The 19,023-nt window shown below is 41.5% G+C and overlaps 1 protein-coding gene across 1 annotated transcript in view; it reads left to right on the forward strand.

The window, feature by feature from the left end:
• Positions 1–2,510: 2,510 nt before the first annotated feature.
• Positions 2,511–19,023, forward strand: part of mylka (myosin, light chain kinase a) — a 122,251-nt gene continuing 105,738 nt past the window's right edge. Inside the window, exon 1 of the mRNA XM_084123267.1 lies at positions 2,511–2,758. The gene's annotated coding sequence lies outside the window, so the exon portion shown is untranslated. The remainder of the gene's footprint in view (positions 2,759–19,023) is intronic.

Below are 19,023 nucleotides of genomic sequence, written 5' to 3' on the forward strand. Positions count from 1 at the left end.
TAACATGAGCAAATTACCATGGCTGTTATCAGTAGAGTCTTGCAGCACTGCTGACTCAGGCTGGATATCCCTCTGTGGGCACTGCAGTGATAACTAGGCCTAGATGAATGAGAATCAAACCACTAACTACACTGAGAGCCAACAGGAAGACAATCAGATATGAACTGTGGAGCCTAAAGTTACAAGAAAGGAGTCCCAGTGCACCGAAGTCCCATCAGGGACCCTGCTCCTTTTTATAGCAGCATTATGATACTGTTATTTAATATTCTGTTTGTCAGTATCTACTGTATTTATTCTGGTGTAACACTTTCACTCTAATAGAGATCATTCATTAAAAAACCTGTTTTGCTGTTAAGACAGAGCATATTCAATATATTGCTCCCTTATGTATCTTCAGTGTATTTATCTACTTTTCATTACTAACTTGTAATGTAGACTGCTTTTTCAAAAGAAGTTTAACTGTAGGCATTTAGCCATTCTACTCTATATCATAAGCTTGACAAAGTTGATCCATACTGATGTCTTGAAAAAAACTTATGTCTTATGAAAATCATTTACTTTAAAGAATAAACTTGCGTGTGAATGTAACATAACTGAATGTAATGTTTTTGAACGCTTAAGTGCACGCTAATTGCAATGAGATGAAAATGTATAGGTTAAAGTTTATGTTAAATGCAATTAGCTTAAGAGTGCTTTTTTGTCCCACTTAAGTAGAACTTAAATGTAATTTCATAATTTCTTCAATCTTCATAGAAATATGGTTAAAATGTACTGAAAATGTACTGATGCCAAATAATCCTCTATCATTCCATCTCTTTCTCTCTCTTTCAGGCAGATGTTTTGTCTAGGGTTCAGGGCAGTGCTTCCAGAAAGTGTTTACTTCATGTTTCCTGTGGGCGCTTTGTGTCCCTCGAAGTGCAGCCGATGCACCGGGAACCTCCTCTTACTGGAACAAATTGACAGATAAGACCCACACATCTGATGTTTACAATAAACGCCCAAGTAACATATACTATACATTTTTAAAAGAAAACATTTGATGAAATCACATTTTATAGGGTCCATTTTACAGGTTCTTTATTGCTGTGCTTTTTCTCACAAATACAAATATTTCTTCAGATCCTCTAGATGGCGCAACCGTTTTCTCAGTAAAGAGCCTCAAGCATTCCATAGATTAACTTTAGATCATATGATCAGTAGATTTGTGAATGTCTTCATTGTACTTGCGAATGCACATGCAATCTCATAATTTTTGAATGAACTATTCCTTTAATTGTCATTTATTCATTATCAATGGCTGACCGGTCCTTCACTACAACACAGATCTGTTTTATCAATTTGTATATACCGATTTTTTGAAGATGTTATTCAGAGTGTTATGCTAAATGACACACAGACACTGTTTTTTTTGCACTAGTTCTGCGTTGACAGGAAGGACTAAGTCAAGATCCATACACAAACCCAAACATACACAAGATCGCACTTTCTCTACTGCTAGTGCTGGGTCCAAGAACATATATACAGTGATATTTCTTTCAAAGTCTTTTCAAATGCAGCAGGACTTGGTTTATGCTTTGTTGAATGTCTGATAGCCAATCAGTGTCACTGGTGCAGAGCCAGATGTTGGGTTAGGTTTTGTTAAATACTTGCCATGCATCCATCTTCATGAGCTGTTTCTGCTTTGCCACAACACTGGAACATGTGCAATACTCTTGTATATTTGGTAATGTGTCCAGCAGCTTTGCTTTAATATGTACCAACGTACTCCTGACAGGGGATTATACATTTTCTATGGATTTCACAGATTTTTCAAGGATGGGGTCTAATAACATCTCAAGAGTTTGAAAAAGTGGTATACTTGTACAAACTTAAAAAATCTTAATTGCATTTATGCATTTATTTGATCAAAATACAGTAAAATCAGTAATATTGTGAAACAAATTATATTGTAATATATTTTAAAATATGATTTATTTCTGTGATCAAAGATGAATTTTCAGCATCATTACTCCAGTCTTCAGTTTCACATGATCCTTCAGAAATAATTATAATATGATGATTTGCTGCTCAAGAAACATTTCTGATTATTGTCAATGTTAACAACAATTGTGCCGCTTATTATTTTAGGGAAACTGTGATACATTTTTATGATTATGATTTGATCAATAGAAAGTTCCAAAGAACAACATTTATTTGAAATAGAAATTTAAATGTGAAAGTCCTTACTTTTGATTAATTAAATGCACCCATGCTGAATAAAAGTGTTAATTTCTTAAAACGTCTTCCTTATGGTAAGATAGATAGATAGATAGATAGATAGATAGATAGATAGATAGATAGATAGATAGATAGATAGATAGATAGATAGATAGATAGATAGATAGTTTAAGTATAATACCAACTCATTTTATGCTATACACACATATCCAAAAGAGGATAAGGTAAAAGGTAAAAATATTACATAAGCAATGAAAAACTGTATTTGCAATCCTCTGGCTTTAAAGGAAAACAGAAATCAGTGAGGCACACATTTCATTTTTAGTCTGTGCAGTGTTCAGTCCTCCCCCTTCAACTCCTATAACCCTGCGACCAATGAGGAACACTCAGCCTGTGATGTTAGGATCCATGCCAGCAAGTTCGGTGCCGACAGGGAAAACACTTTAAGAGCAGAGTCAGGACAGCGGGTCTGAACTCCTGTGAATGACAGACGTGCAGCAGACGGACACTAATCTCTCCAGAGTTCAACTCGGCTGTCTGGGTGAGTTTGCTCTGCCTCTGTATGTCCTCAGGTTCATATGGGAAGATGTTTAAGCAGTTTGAGTTCATCTGTAAGAAATTTTAATCTCACACTCAGTCAGCTATTCGTTCAAATGGTACATCTGATGCGCTTTTTGAATGAAGAGTGAGAACTTTCTCTAATCAAGTTTAGCATTAAAACAGAAAGCAAACGTTATTTTTTGTTTTAGATATGTTCTTCTGTATTACAAAGTCAAATGTATATTATGCTAGACCAGTTTTATGTAAAAAATATATATATATTATGCATTTTAAAATAACTGTCCCAAATACAGTGCTGGGGAACGTTACTTTTAAAAGTAATGCGATACAATATTGCTTTACTCACTAAAAACAGTAACTAATTGCATTACTTAGTTGTGTTACGTTACTTTTTCTCACCTGGGCTGGGATTACTTGTTTGTTTCTTAATAGCAAAGCCCAAAGTGAAATGAATAAGCCTGATTAAATAAATAAAGTATATTTGTGTTATTTAACATATTTAATTATTGCAGGTTTTTATAATATTATGAGTTTGCTTTTAATATTTTTTTAGCTTTTTTTATTTTAATTTTAATACTGAATCTGTTTTCATGCCAGTGAGTAAATGTAGTCTACTCTAGGACTACCATCATATTCACACAGCGCACACAATGTTGCATCTCACTCCCGATTTCTCAGGAGAGCTGCCAGTCAATACATGGGAAAGCAAAGTAACTTGTGTTACTTATTTGAAAAAGTAACTCAGATATTTTCTTGTAAATTTAAAAGTATTGCATTACTTTACTAGTGACTTAGTGACTTTACTAGTGAAAAGTAATTACGAAACTCATAAAGCGTTACCCCCAGCACTGCCCAAAAGTGACCCCAAAAGTCACACTTAACAAAAAAATGTCAAATGCATGATAGTTACTGATCAAAATTAACACAATTTCAATGTTAGTGGATCATGATCATAGTTAATGTGAATCTCTACACCTTTGGTTACACTGAAAAAAAAAAAAAAGAAGTTTATTTTTTTTTTATTTGTAAATAAACTAAAGGTACGTTTTACAAGAAAATAGTATGTCTTTCTACTTCAAAATCTCATATTTAATTCAATGTTACTTGCAGTTTCTTTGTGATTTATTTGTGAAATTTACTTGTAATATCTGAGTGAAAATTGTTTCAAAGTAAATCCACTTCATACATCCACTAAAATCACCAGCTGATTAAAAGACATTGAGCAAATGCGATGAAGAATAGCTCCTGCAGCGCACACACACACATACACACTTGCTTTGATATTTGGTATTTCATGCAATGACAATCATACATGTTTGACTCAAGCATTTGAGGACAAAACAATTAATATTTATTTTGATGAACACATGAAATTTGAGGATGTCCATAAACATACAGTACACTGTAAGTGTTTCATGTGGGAACATTTCCAGTTATTCCACAGTCGCATGCATATAATTACTCTTAATCATCATAAATGTGACGTTTATTCGGTTTGATCTCTTTGATCAAAGGTTTGAGGTTAAATTCCCAGAACAGGAAAAGTGTCCTAGTGAATGCATGATGTACAGCAAACAATGCCCATGAGAATGAATGAAACCTGGGTTTTGTGAGGTTAATGAATCGACCGTTGCCCTTTATTAAGTTTATTATGTTTAAAGGGTGAGGTGTATTAGAGGGCGTTACGTTCCATAAAGCCCCTTCATGCTGATTCACATGTTTTTTTCCTGAACTATAACTGTTAAGATCAGTTTTTATAATAGGTTCCCCTCCCTCCATCTCCACCCTCCAGATGTGTTATATTCACTGCTTTAATGGTCATATGCAGGTTAGGTGCTCTTGTTTACTGGCTATATTGTGTTTTAGAGCTGGTGTGATCAGAGGACAGTGACAGGCTCTTCTGTGTCTTATCTGTGTTTGTTCAGAATCCTGAATTAATGGACACAATTGTTTCTTCTTGTTTTGTGTAGACAAATCTATACAAAGTGTTTGTGTTGCTGGCTGGAATTACATTTAACAAGACACCTCATCACTTGTGTGCGTTTTCTGACAGGATAAGCATTTTCTTTTAGCCTGATTTACCTGAGGCAGAACCACACACTACACATGGCATGTTTAAACGTCATCTTCAACTAGGCTATTTGTTGTCTCTAGAGGTAAAGTCATGTGAAACACCTTTTTTTCTCTTAAAGGGATAGTTAACCCAAAAATTTAAATTCTGTCATCATTTACTCACACTCATGTCATTCCAAACCTGTGTGACTTTTGTCTTCTTCGGAACACAAATGAAGATCTGTTTGATAAAATCTGAGAGATTTCTGTCCCTCCATTGGCAGCTATGCAACTACCACTTTGACGCTTCAAAAAGTTCATAAAGAGAAACGAAGGTAAAGGTAAAACGAATCCATATAAATTGAACAGTTTAGTCCAAATTTTCTGAATAGACTTGAATGCTTTATAATATGATGAACAGATTTAATTTGGGTTTTAATTCACATTTAAACATTGATCAGCAAACATAAACAGAAGCTCAACCGAACCTTCTTGACGCACAAGAACAAACCTCTTGCTGAAGCTCAAACGTGCTGCTTAACACGAGAATGAACCTCATTGGTTCTTGCTGATGCTCAAACGTGCTGCGTAACACAAGAATGAACCTCATTGGATATTGCTGAAGCTCAAACGTGCTGCGTAACACGAGAATGAACCTCATTGGTTCTTGCTGAAGCTCAAACATGCTGCGTAACACGAGAAGGAACCTCATTGGATATTGCTGAAGCTCAAACGTGCTGTGTAACACGAGAATGAACCTCATTGGTTCTTGCTGAAGCTCAAACATGCTGCGTAACACGAGAATGACCCTCATTGGTTCTTGCTGAAGCTCAAATGTGCTGCATAACACAAGGAGGAACCTCATTGGTTCTTGCTGAAGCTCAAACATGCTGTGTAACACGAGAAGGAACCTCATTGGATATTGCTGAAGCTCAAACGTGCTGTGTAACACGAGAATGAACCTCATTGGTTCTTGCTGAAGCTCAAACATGCTGCGTAACATGAGAAGGAACCTCATTGGTTATTGCTGAAGCTCAAACGTGCTGTGTAACACAAGGAGGAACCTCATTGGTTCTCGCAAGTCAAGCAAACATGCTTGAGCTTCCTTTTATCATAACTGATGTTATGGATGTTTATATGTGAATAAAAGCCTAAATTCAATCTGTTCATCATATAAAGCGATTGTGTCTCTTCAGAAATTTTGGACTAAACCGCTCGATTCATATGGATTAGTTTTACAATTTCTTTATGAACTAGTCAAAGTGGTAGTTGTGTTGCTGTCAATGGAGGGACAGAAATCTCTTAGATTTCATTAAAAAGATGAAGATGATGAACGAAAGTCTTACGGGTTTTTGAACGACATGCGGGTCAGTAATTAATGAAATAATTTTTATTTGTGGGTGAATTAACCCTTAAACACAGCATAAACAACAATCATCTGTCTTCACCAGATATATAATTATAAAGCACTATATTCTCAGATAACTAACTAAACTAAACTAAACTCATGTTTGCCTCAACAGTGGATGTGATTGGATAAACTGGTCTAACCAGTGGATCAGTTTCCTTGCACAACATCTCAAAATTTGATTTGGTCGTTCTGAAATGCCTGAGCCAAAGTCTGTCATCAGTATGAATTGGTTTAATTCCCTCCCAGAAATGTCTCACATGATTTTGTTACCAAACATCAAGCATCCAAATGCAAGGTAACATGACAGCGTGTTTCGTTTGCGCTCTCATTTATGATGTAGGAAAATAGAGCCACAGTGGCTTTGCCGATTCCAGCAACTTCCCTTTTATTACAGATATTTTGCATCAATTTCCAAGGAAGTGATATTTTTCTCTTGAACACATAGGATAATATGAACACTTCTTTATTCGCTAAAATTGTTTTTTATTATGTGATATTCCAATTTTGCACATAAGTTAAATTCACAACTTTGTATGGAAGCATAGCTACTGAAGACTCCAATAATAATGCTGTAAATTTAGCATTGCCGTCACAGGCATGAATTATATTCTTAAAATATATTTAAATAGAAAACAGTTATTTTAAAATTGTAATAATATTTTACAATAGTACTGTTTTTGATCAATAAAATGCAGCCTTGCAATCATAAGAGACAAATATTAAGCTAAATTTAAACAAGCTACAATATTTGTAGAATAATGTCATTAGAACAGACTGAAGTAGTTATAATACTCACAAAATGTCTCTCCAAAAACACCTAAAACATACTGTCAAACACTCTGCTGCATGGAGGAGTGATGATTTAGCCTTGTTTTGCTGCCAAAGGACCAGAAGACCTTGCTGTCATCAAGTCACACATGAACTCCCTCTTTATCGTAAAGTACCCAAGAGACAAATATGATGTCATCTGTTTGATTGCCAAAACTGATGATCCCAAGGACACTAGACAATACGCTATTTGAGGGATAAAATAGTTACGAATTTGCCATAAGAGAGTAGAGGATAATCACAGCAAAATATGATTAAAATGTTGGTTTTTTTATTAGAGTTGTTGCTACTAAATCTACAGTAGTTCCACAAGCTACTGAAGTATTTAGTTTTTGAGATGGCTTCTGCATGATGCAAGACTTGTTGTGTAACACTGATTTAAGATATTATGATTTTTTTTTCATGCTTTTGGGATTGATTTGAACTTAATTAACATGAGGCCATCTTCCTGTCATTTGTTTTGAGAAATGTCATGCTATAATTGAATTTTACTTTAATTTTTAGTTAAAAGTTAATGAATCAAGAGACATCTGAGTGTCTGTTTGTGTCACAGACATTCAGTTATTTTGATCTTAGTTTAATTTTAATGGACTTTTAGTTTGTTTTCATTCGTTTCCTGATTTCCTTTGTCTAGTTTTCCCGCCACTTATGAGTTGTCATAGTGATTCATTTGATATGCACAGGTGTTTGTCATTTTACCCTCATTTACCATGTATTTAAGTTGCAGTCATTTCAGTTCTCATTTGTCTGGTCTCGTTTGTGTTTTCTTTGATTACCTGTTCTTGGATTTAACTTTGGAGTTTATTAAAGACTGTTTGCCTGAATCTTTGCTTTACAACAACCCTTGCTGACAGTATGTGGCATTCAGAACAATATGTTACAGAGAGCAGCAGGAGAGTGGTATGTGTGTTCTCTCATTCTTTCACAGTGATCTCACTCAGTTCAGGTATTTAACCTGTGGTGTGGATGAGTAGACACCTGTGTAAATAGTTTACCTTATATGAAGACAGCTATGGGAGGTAAATGACCAGCTGATCATGGAAAACCTCACTGAAAATACATTTAGAATAGATTTGACAAGCTTTTGGAGGAATCGATCAGCCTAGAGTGCATGTCAGAGACCACATTTTTAGAAAACGACACTCGGTTACTAACGTAACCTCGGTTGTTGCGTAAGTTTAGCTTACATACGGGAAAACTTCCAGGTTATAAAACCTTTTAATGTAGACATCAAGGCCCAGCCTGCTGCCATACAAATGTCATGAAGTGAGACCCCACTTGTCCATGCCCACGACGAGGCCATACCTCTAGTCGAGTGGGCCCTAACCCCCAAGGGGCAATCCAGGCCCTTGGACGCATAAGCTGATGCAATAGCGTCTACTATCCATCTGGACAGGGTCTGTTTCGAGACGGCTAGCCCTTTGACGCAGCCACCAAATGAAACGAAAAGCTGCTCTGTTTGCCTAAAGGCGGCAGAGCGCTCCACATAAATCCTTAAAGCCCTTACTGGGCAAAGGAGGTTAACCCCAGCCTCACTGTCAAACGCAGGGAGGGCCGAGAGGGAAATAACTTGCGCTCTAAAAGGAGTCGCAAGCACTTTTGGGACGTAACCGTGCCTTGGTTTGAGGATGACCCTAGCGCTCACCGAGAGCGCGTGCAGGTCGCCCACCCGTTTTACTGAGGCTAGTGTCAGCAGAAAAGCGGTTTTGAATTACAGGTATTTTAGCTCCACCACGTGTAATGGTTCGAATGGTCCACCTTTCATGGCCTCTAGGACCGTGGAAAGGTCCCACGCTGGAACCGAGGGTGGCCGAGGAGGATTCAGCCTCCTAGCACCCCTGAGAAAACGGATTATGAGGTCATTCCTTCCCAGCGACTGGCCATTTACAGGTTTCGTAAATGCTGCTATGGCCGCCACATACACTTTGAGCGTGGATGGGGTTCTCCCGCTATCCAACAGCTCTTGTAGGAAAGAAAGCACCACCGTTACCTCACCATCTAGGTTTAAGTCATGAGCTGAGCACCATTCAGCTAACACTGACCATTTGGACGCATAGAGCCGTCTAGTAGACGGAGCTCTAGTCTCTGTGATCGTGTTCAGCACTCCCTCCGGGAGGTGAAATAGTGATAGTTGATCGCCCACACATGTAGGGCCCACAGCTCGGGGTATGGGTGCCAAATTGCGCCCTGGGCCTGGGACAACAGGTCCTTCCTAAGCGGAATTGGCCATGGAGCTATGTTCCCCAGTTCCATCAGCGTCTGGGCCAGTTTAGGGCCAGCGCATTTCTTTCTTTTGAAAAGAACATTGGGCAGTGAGCGTTGGTTTGCGACGCGAACAGGTCTACCTCTGCTCTGCCGAAAATGTCCCAGATGTTTCACACAGTCAGGGGGTGCAGGGACCACTCCCCTGGGGAGAGTTTTGCCCTGGATAGCATATCTGGGCCCACGTTCAGGACGCCCGGCACATGCGCCGCTCTCAGCGAGCATAGATTGTGCTGGCCCCATATGAGGAGGCGTTTTGCTATTGCAAGAAGGCTCCGGGAACTGAGGCCGCCCTGGCGATTTATGTAGGACACCACCGACGTGTTGTCCGTTCTGATCAGAATGTGGTGGTTCCTCAGTGTGGGGAGGAAGAACTGAAGGGCGTTTTCGACCGCTTTCATCTCTAGACAGTTTATGTATAGACGCTTCTCCGCGTCTGACCACAGGCCCATTGAAGGTCTCCTTTCGTATAGGGCGCCCCAACCCGTGTTGGAAGCATCTGTCGAGACTACTTTGATTCGTGAAGCGATGCCCAGGTTCACGCCAGACTGGTACCAGCCGGCTCTCATCCACGGTTTCAGAGCTGCTACACATGTCTGATTCACCGTGAGACGAAGCAGACCTGATGTCCACGCTCGCTCTGGCACCTGCCGTCTCAGCCACAGCTGAAAAGGGCGCATGTGCAGCAGACCCAGCTGCAGCACCATCGAGGCTGAGGCCATGAGACCCATCATCCTCTGAAACACTCTGAGGGGGAGATTCTTCCCTACAGTGAATGTCGCTGCTAGGCGCTGGATCGCGTTCTCGTGTCAGGCACGCCACCATAGAGCTGGAGTCCAACTCTATCCCCAGAAAAGATTTTTCCTGGCTGGGGGATAGAATACTTTTGGCCCAGTTGATTCTGAGACCCAACTGTTCGAGATGGGTCAGCAGTAAAGCTTTGTGTAGCAGCAGTTCCTCCTTTGACTGTACTATAATTAGCCAGTCGTCCAGATAGTTCAGGACTCTCACGCCCCTTCGTCTGAGGGGCGCGAGCACCGTGTCCATGCATTTCGTAAATGTACGAGGTGCTAAAGACAGGCCGAAGGGAAGGACGGTGTACTGATAAGCCTGGCCCTCGAAGGCGAATCTCAAGAACGGCCTGTGACGGGCTGCTATTTGGATCTGAAAATAGCCGTCTTTCAGATCCACTGATATAAACCAGTCCCCCAGTCGGATTCGAGCGAGGATTTGTCTGGTTGTGATCATTTTGAACGAGCGCGTCATCAGCGCTTTGTTCAAACGTCTGAGATCTAGTATAGGGCGGAGCCCGCCATTCTTCTTTGGTACTAAGAAGTAAATGATGTTTTATAAACAAAGTTCGGGAGGAGCACGTTCAAATAATCAATCAATCAACTCGTCATCAAACAATTACCATGTCTACCCTATCAGCATGAGAGGAAGCATATATATATTCACTGTCAACTCACCTAACATTCCTTGACAGTTTTCAGCATCCCTCCACCATCCCGACTCCTCACTCTTGGCTTGTTCTTTCACAGCCAGGAATACGGGGGGAGTACTCAGGGTTCGGGCCGAATACCGAGCCCGGAGCCCTCTCCTCGGACAGCACGCCAAATACGCATTTATTCTATCTGACTTATTTGTAAGTGTGAAGTCGTGAAAGGCTGTAAAACCCCGACTCGCTCTCTGCCAAGGGGATGGTTTCCACCGCCCCTTTCCTCAGCAAATTTGCTATTTCGGTGCGAATTAGGTGTGCTACTTCCTGATTCACCGAAGTTTCGACCCGGGCTGTGAAGCGCGGTGGTCTGCGAGCGAATTGTAGTGAGTAGCCCTGTTTCACTATCTTTAGCACCCATTTTGAAGCCCCTGGGATCCCTTCCCATGCTTTTGCGTGAATGGCCAGGGGTAGAATGAAATCTGGGTTCACGTCGCTCAGATATGGGGACGCAGAGACCCGGCCATGATGACGTACTTTGTTCATCATGCTCATTTCAAATGGGGCAGACGGCACTTCGTGCAGAGGCTCTGTAACTGGCACCCTGGCCGTATAAACGGGGAGATGCTTTATTACAGGCGCAGCTCTGTGGGCTCGCGGCGCAAGGCACGGCGAGCTTTCCACAAAGTGTGTACGCTGAGAGGCAGACACGTGATCTGCACTCGAGACACTGCCAGCGCGAGCTGGGTTCATACGCTGAGGCGTTATGTGTGTGCGTAGCGCAAATACAGTCATATTCACAGGCAGGAGTGGGCGCTGTACAGCGGGCACATTTCCTACACTTAAAATATGAATGGCGTGAGCCGGTTTGACTGATATGGACCCTGTGGTGGTGTGAGACACTGGGAAGTGGGCACTTCTCCTACACTTAGCGGTCGAGTGGCCTGAGCCAGCTTTATTGTTTTCGACCCTGGATGAGTGTGACACACAGAGAGGGTACTGTTTGTGTGCAGGGGTGGGCACTGGGCAGTGGGCACCTGACCTACATTTAAAACACCTTCGGCCTGAGCCGGAATATGACCAGACATAATGCTCTTTTTGAGATTTAAAAAGATGGGCACTGGGCAGTGGGTACCTGACCTACATTTAAAACACCTTCGGCCTGAGCCGGAATATGACCAGACATAATGCTCTTTTTGAGATTTTTTTTTGCCGTTTGTGTGCAGGCGAGCGAGTTGAGGAACTGACTCGTTGGCTGCTGAATACACTCTTCGAGTCACCTCCGTTGAGGGAACTGAGAGAGCGGGTCGTGCTGATTTCGATGGCGGTCCGGCCGCGGCGGGACTTAACCATCGGCGCCTTCCTAGGGGGGCTAGGAAGACTTGGGAGGCTCAAAGCTCAGCGTGAGCTTGTGCCTGGGTCCCCGGGCAGGAGGCGGTCTGCGGCGGCTGGTAGAGCGCGAGCGCTGACGTGTATCCCGAGCCTGGCGATGTTGCGAAGCAGGCGGAGGAGGCGGTGGGGGCGCTGTTTTCCGAGTGGGCGGCTGCTTCTTAGCGTGACCCGCTGCGGAACTGGAGCGCCGCGGCAAAAAGGGTCTCATAGCCTGAGACGTTTTCTGTACCTCCGTGTATCACTCCGCAAAGCCCTTCACCGAGGGACCAAAGAGACCGGCTGGTAAAACAGGGGCGTCCAGGAGGGCGGCGGCCTTAGTAGCTCTGGGACCTAGCCTGTCGTGCTTCTCAGGTCCGTCACACCCTGCGCCGATGGGCCAGCCTCGTCCAGTGAATGGAGAAGGTTAGCCTGGTAAATCTGCAAAATGCCCATGGTATGCAGGGCGGATGCAGCCTGACCGTCGGCGGCGTAGGCGCGACCAATCAGCGTCTAAGTAGTCCGGCAGGCTTTGGTAGGCAGACTCAACTTGGACCGCCATTCCGCAGAGGGCGGACACAAGTGCGTTGCTACAGCTTCCTCGACAGGAGGAACAGAGAGATATCCCCTGTCTTTCGCGCCGTCAACCGCAGAGAGCCTCGAAGACACAGAGGATCTTAGCCTGGCCGAAAACGGGGCTCCCCGCGACCTGGAGAGCTCATCATGCAGCTCGGGGAGGAAGGGAGCGGGCCTCGAAACAGGTGCAGAGCGACGTTAGGTGCGGGCTCCTTGGGCGTAGACCAGTCAAGGCCGAGGTCCTCCACGGCCTTTGTGAGGAGGCGGAGAAGCTCAGTGTCGACGGAAGCCCTCGCGCTGGATTCCTGAGTCGACAGGGCGGGGTCAGGGATGGATCCCGACCAGTCCTCGCTCCCGGACGCCAGGATCGAACAGCTGTCGTCCTCCGCGGCAGCGGGGCATTGGCCGTCAAGGAATGAGACGGGGGACTCAGAGAAAGCCGCACGAGCTGCAGGACATGGTGGGCATTGAAAAATGCCTTTGCTCTTTTAGGTGAGAGAACGTGTGTGTCGCAGCGGCGAACATAGACGGAGCAGTGAAAGGATATGAGCGTCGGATAGTGCAGCAGGTACGGCGAGCGAAGGCGGCGAATATCCAGCCAATGTCCTTGACTCGAGCTCGTCCCGCTGAGATGCTGTTCCACGGCGTTGCTTTTCACTCGAAGATCCAGCGAAGTCCTTCGCTGAAAGGAGACGAAATCACTTGTGCAACCTGGGCGAGGGGTTTTTATAGGCTGAAGCCACACCCCTTTTGGCGGGCCATGATGACAGTGCGAGGCGAGCCTCTCATTGGCGCTGATAGGTTGCAGCAGTTGCCGCAGAGCAGCCAATAGGAGCGCGAGCTGCCTCGCCTATGTCTGCCTGCTGCAGCAAATGCGTTTTACATTCTAAAAATTAAGGATCATTTTTTGCTTCAGTATTCTCGAGAAAAGGAGTTTTCCCGTAGCGTAAGCTAAACTTACGCAACACGAGAGTACTCTCGTAAGAGAACTGTCTGTGTGAAACTGTTCTGTTGATGTCACATTACAACTCTAATCTAGGGTCAGGCTGGCCCTACACAAAGAAGTGTGTTTAATTGTATTGAATGTGCACTTATAGTGTACTTCGAAAGCACAGGTAAAGCACTTGATTATGATATTACGTTGAAAGTTAAAATATTTTAAATTGACTAAATTGCAACTTCATTATTACAGATGTATAATCACAAATATATTTAAATGCATGATAGACAAGTTTAAATAGACATGACATTAAAGTATATTTTAGTTTACCATAAATACTTGTCAGTACATTCGGCAGCACACGTTAAACATATTTCAAATACAACAAAAGTAATTATGACATTACTATAAAGATGTATTTAAAGGAGCAGTAAGCATTTTTTGAAAAATGCTGTTGAAAATTGGATTGGACCTAGCACCAAAACACACTTGTAGCCAATTAGCAGTAAGGGGTGTGTCCACTCATGATGGGGGAGGGGAGAGAGCTCAATGCACAAGACAGACATTAGCAGAACGACTGTAGAAACTGGAGATGGCAGAGAAAATGCAAAAGAGGGAAAGACCCAGGTAATATAACTTTAAAAGATGGTTACGATCAGGCGAGAGGTAGGACCAGCGATAATATCGGAGAAGCTTTTCAGCGCTGGAGAGCTCTTGAGGAGCGGGATGGCCTGAAAACGGACGCAGAGCTTGCTTTATTTATTCTCGATACATGTGTAACATTGGTTTTGCTGTGGTTATGCTGTCTTTTGCTTGAATATACTCGTGTGCCATCTTTGCTTGTTCATTTGCTTTATTATTATAAGCCTGGAATGTCTAAACCTTTATCAGCTGCCTGTTTCAAGCATCTGCTCCCAAAGTGTGTCCAAAAAGTGAGATAACATACTCCTAATTTATGTTTTGTCTTTTGGTTACCTTTTTAGTGATCGCTAATATCCCCTTAATCTTGTCATATTTGTAATATATTAGTGACTTGGACTATCGTGTTATGTGGGGAGCTGTTCATGAAAGCGGTGGGGGTTTTTTTTGGATGGAAGGGATGACTTTGCTATCGAAGGAGTAGAGGAGTTAAATAACAATTTGACATTTGACATGAATTATCATAGCCTTCACAGGGTGATCAGATTTCTCATGGTTGAATATGAGACGGGATGGACAGGTGATGAAAGGAGCTTCTAGTTATCAGCGTTAACCATACCTATACGTCATTCCTTAGACTGGATGATGGCACTGACTCCAATAGGGTTATTTTAAGACATTTGTATCCTTCAAATAATAATTGTAATTTGTTTTTGAATATTTGATTATTTTTTGATTATTTTTTCCAATTGTAAAGAACTTTCGCCACACCTACAGACACCTACAGACACAGACGGCTATAGGCTGCTGTCACTTTAAGCCTGAATGCTACATATCCTGTGTATACTTCACATGATGGGCATTTTGACAACTGTGTCTGTATTTGACCATTCAGGCCCAAAGAGAACTGAATTCGGGATTGTGACCTGTGTGAGAGCGGGCTTCTGGTATGTGTCATTCAGCGCAATACCACATTGAGTTCTTTTTTTCTCAACTTACTGCGCATAACTTGATCAACTCTTTTTGAGTTTAAAATGTACACGCGCTTCTTTGACTTCTTAGTGTCTGACTTGATCTCTGCACTCTCTAATATCCCGCCTTCACTAATTGCAATGTAATCTATAACGAAATGTGATTGGATGAGATTGGCTACCTTAGATTAGGCTATTCTCATGTGAGAATTTTATATCTATTTTATGATCATCTAGCAAAGATAATTTATGAAAGAAGAAATATGGGACAAAACATTATTTTCTTTCATAAAAAATCAGGACATTAAAAATAGAGCTGAAATACGGGACTGTCCTGGGAAAAACAGAACGTCTTGTCACCCAACTTATTGATGACATCATACCCTCGGGCGGCAGGTACAGCATAGTCATTCCGCCATAGTCATGCTGTGATAGTGTGTGCGTGAATGTGGGAACGGAGGCATCAAGATAGGGGTGTGATCCTTTTGGGTAGGGGCATGTTTGTTTTGGTGATTTCAGATATCAACAGTGTTTACCAGAAATCGCTTACTGCAGCTTCAAGTCTTTCTTAAGTGGGTCAAAAAAATAAATTCAACTATCTGCAAGGGGGTGACCAGGTCTGGCCAGTCTGAGAAAGTTAGCTTTGGTAGCTAGTCCTGCTATATGCAACATAATTCAGTAATGACAATAAAAGCATAATTAGTTTAATATACTATAGTACATGTGTTCCCAGAGCCTAACTGGTTTTGGAAAGCTCTTAAAAGTGTGAACTAGAATTATATTTTCCCTGTCCTGCTGCATTTGAAATGTATGAGACTGTGCATGTTCTTGGCAGCATTAGTCAATCACTGCTGTCATGATTGCTTGAGAGTGATTATTCACATGGCATTTGCATTACGGTTTAACTACAGTCCGGATTAAACACTTGTAACCAAGTGAAAAGTGAATTCAGTAAATATATCACCAGTAGGTAGACAACATAAGTACTATGGTACTATGTTATTTAAAAAAATTAAAAAATAACCTCAAACATAAAGTTTTGTGAAACGCTATCCTGTCCTGAAAGTCCTGGCCTCACAGACTTTACAAGCTACTTCACACATTAATGTGTGTTTATTGAATCAGGTCATTATTGACTGGGAGCCATTTCAAACAGCATCTGCTCAACACACACACTCATTGAGAGTCACTGGAATATGTACTGTGTAGTGGTAATGTGATAAAGCTTTGGCTCCTTTCATGTTATCAGTGCTTTAACAGACACCCAGAAACAAAAACATACGCCTGACTGCAGCTGTGCTGATAATACACCATTATTTCTAAAGAATGGCATGTTTACAGTCACATATAAATACACCTCACCATATATGGTGCTATACTTTACCAGTGTGTTGATTGCATGATGAGAAATTCACAATTTGTAGATGCACCATCCATGATAGCATCAAGTCTTTTGTGGTACCTGATAAGTATGCATGAGCTAGTATGCAGTGGCTCTACATTGATGGGTGACCAGATAGGGTCATCATGAACAGTAGCTAAATACAATCATAAATGTAAATAAAAGGCAAATAAACATGTAATATAAACATATTTTAGAACACTGGGCATCATATATTTGTTGACTTTGTGAATGGTTAGGCTACAGATAAAAACATGCTAAGGCGGGACATATTGAATGGCTTCTCTCCCTTTTCAAATAGCCAATAGCGTTTAGTTTACCTCAGACTGCAAGTCGTACTTGACAGCACCATGGAAGCGAATCCGAGTGCTGATGATAAGTTGGATTCAGTAGTAGAATTGTGAATAAATTCTAGACATTTCATACTCAACCAACATACAGTTGGAAAACAATAAAATTTCTGCAATAAAATTTCTGAGTATTTGAGCAACTGGACACACAACGTGTCAACGGTCGCTTTAGCCAGGTGGTATTTATAGCATAGGGGGCGGGGCACTTTAGATTCTCGAGAGCATTTGATTGGACAGAAGATGTGATGAGAAGCTGAAGTCTGCGGTGATGTCATAAAAATCCATGATCCATTCTAGCAGAAGTGAGAGACTGTAAGTTTTGAATGCTTATATCTCCTAAATGCAAATTTTGTCATTGTTTTGAAACACACCAGCTTATTCATAACCTTAAGGCTAGCATATTCATACTAAAAGCTTAAAAACTTAAATTTTGATTTCAGGGGGCCTTTATAATATGTCAGTGCCATCGTTTTGTCTAAAGATGCACACCTGTAATGTCTTTTTCTAAGGTACATTTATAAAAGCTACTTAAACGTCCTAATTGAACTAATCCTGAATCTATGCACTGTCTGTGAAACCAGGCATTAGTTTCTTAACTTTTAAAAAGTACACTTTGTAATAATGGCAAATATTTTTTTTTACTTTAATGTATTCTCTTCTGATTCTGATTGATATGTAAGATATTAAGAAGTATGTGGATAATTCTGGAGTTAAGGTTGATTCATTTATTAATCTCATTGTTCACATAATCTTATACCTGTGCAATGACAATTAAAAGTATAACTTGATTTCCATAGAGCATCCTTCTTTTTTCAGCTTTGTTTTGAGCTGATATGATTTGACTGGCTTTATTAGGTAGCCAAGACACTGGGCATCCATATCATCCTGTAGCTCAAGGCTGGTGGTCCACAGAAGCTAAGCAAGCTAGAGCATGCAATACTTTATTTTAATATATATTTAAAACTCTCACTTTGGTTGACTGGTGGCGCTTCTTGGTAACTTACCTTCATTGGTCCTTCACAAGTCTCTGTCTTGTTAGTGCAGAGAGTATTTGGGTCGTTTCTTGTAACTCACTCCTTGATTATTAGACTAGCTGTGCCCACTGGGACACCCATACATGTGGAGGTTGTTTGGAACCATTCCCTAATTTAAGGTTGTGTGTGTTTCCTTTATTGCTAATGTCTTTTGGAGCTGCCAGAAATAATTAAATATTTCCCTGCCTACGGACAGAGATGCTGGGATGGACTCCAGCATCCCCGTGACCCTACAGGACAAGTGGTTTGAAAAAATGGTTTGGTGATGCTTCTGGCACAGGAATCACACATTACTCATCGCATCAAATGAGAAAATTGGTTTTGTAAAAGTCATTGTATATCCGTTTAAGAGTGACTATCTAATACAGGAGGGCCCACTCCTGGAGGGCCACTTTCCTGCAGATTTGAGCTAAAATCCTAATTAAACTCACCTGTATCAGCTAATAAAAGTCTTCAGAATGAACTAGAAACTTCCAGGCAAATGTGTTTGTGGCAGTTTGGACCTAAACTATGAAGTACATTTGCCCTCCAGGAGCAGTATTGGACATCCCTGACCTAATACAACCATTAGATCGAAAGATCTAAAAAAAAAAATCCATACATTTACCTGCCCATAATTATAAATAATAATTTGTTACATTTATATAGCGCTTTTCTGGGTACTCAAAGCGCTTTACATGGAAGGGGGAATCTCCTCAACCACCACCAATGTGTAGCATCCACCTGGATGATGCGACGGCAGCCATATTGTGCCAGAACACAAACCCCACACCAGCTTACTGGTGGAGAGGAGACAGTGATGAAGCCAATCAGTATATGGGGATGATAAGGAGGCCATGATGGACAGAGGCCAAGGGGCAAATTTGGCCAGGATGTTGGGGTTACACCCCTACTCTTTTTCGAAGGACATCCTGGGATTTTTAATGACCACAGAGAGTCAAGACCGCGGTTTAACATCTCATCCAAAGGACGGT

The sequence above is a fragment of the Abramis brama genome, assembly GCF_963993115.1.
Source record: "Abramis brama genome assembly, chromosome: 8".
NCBI lineage: Eukaryota > Metazoa > Chordata > Actinopteri > Cypriniformes > Leuciscidae > Abramis > Abramis brama.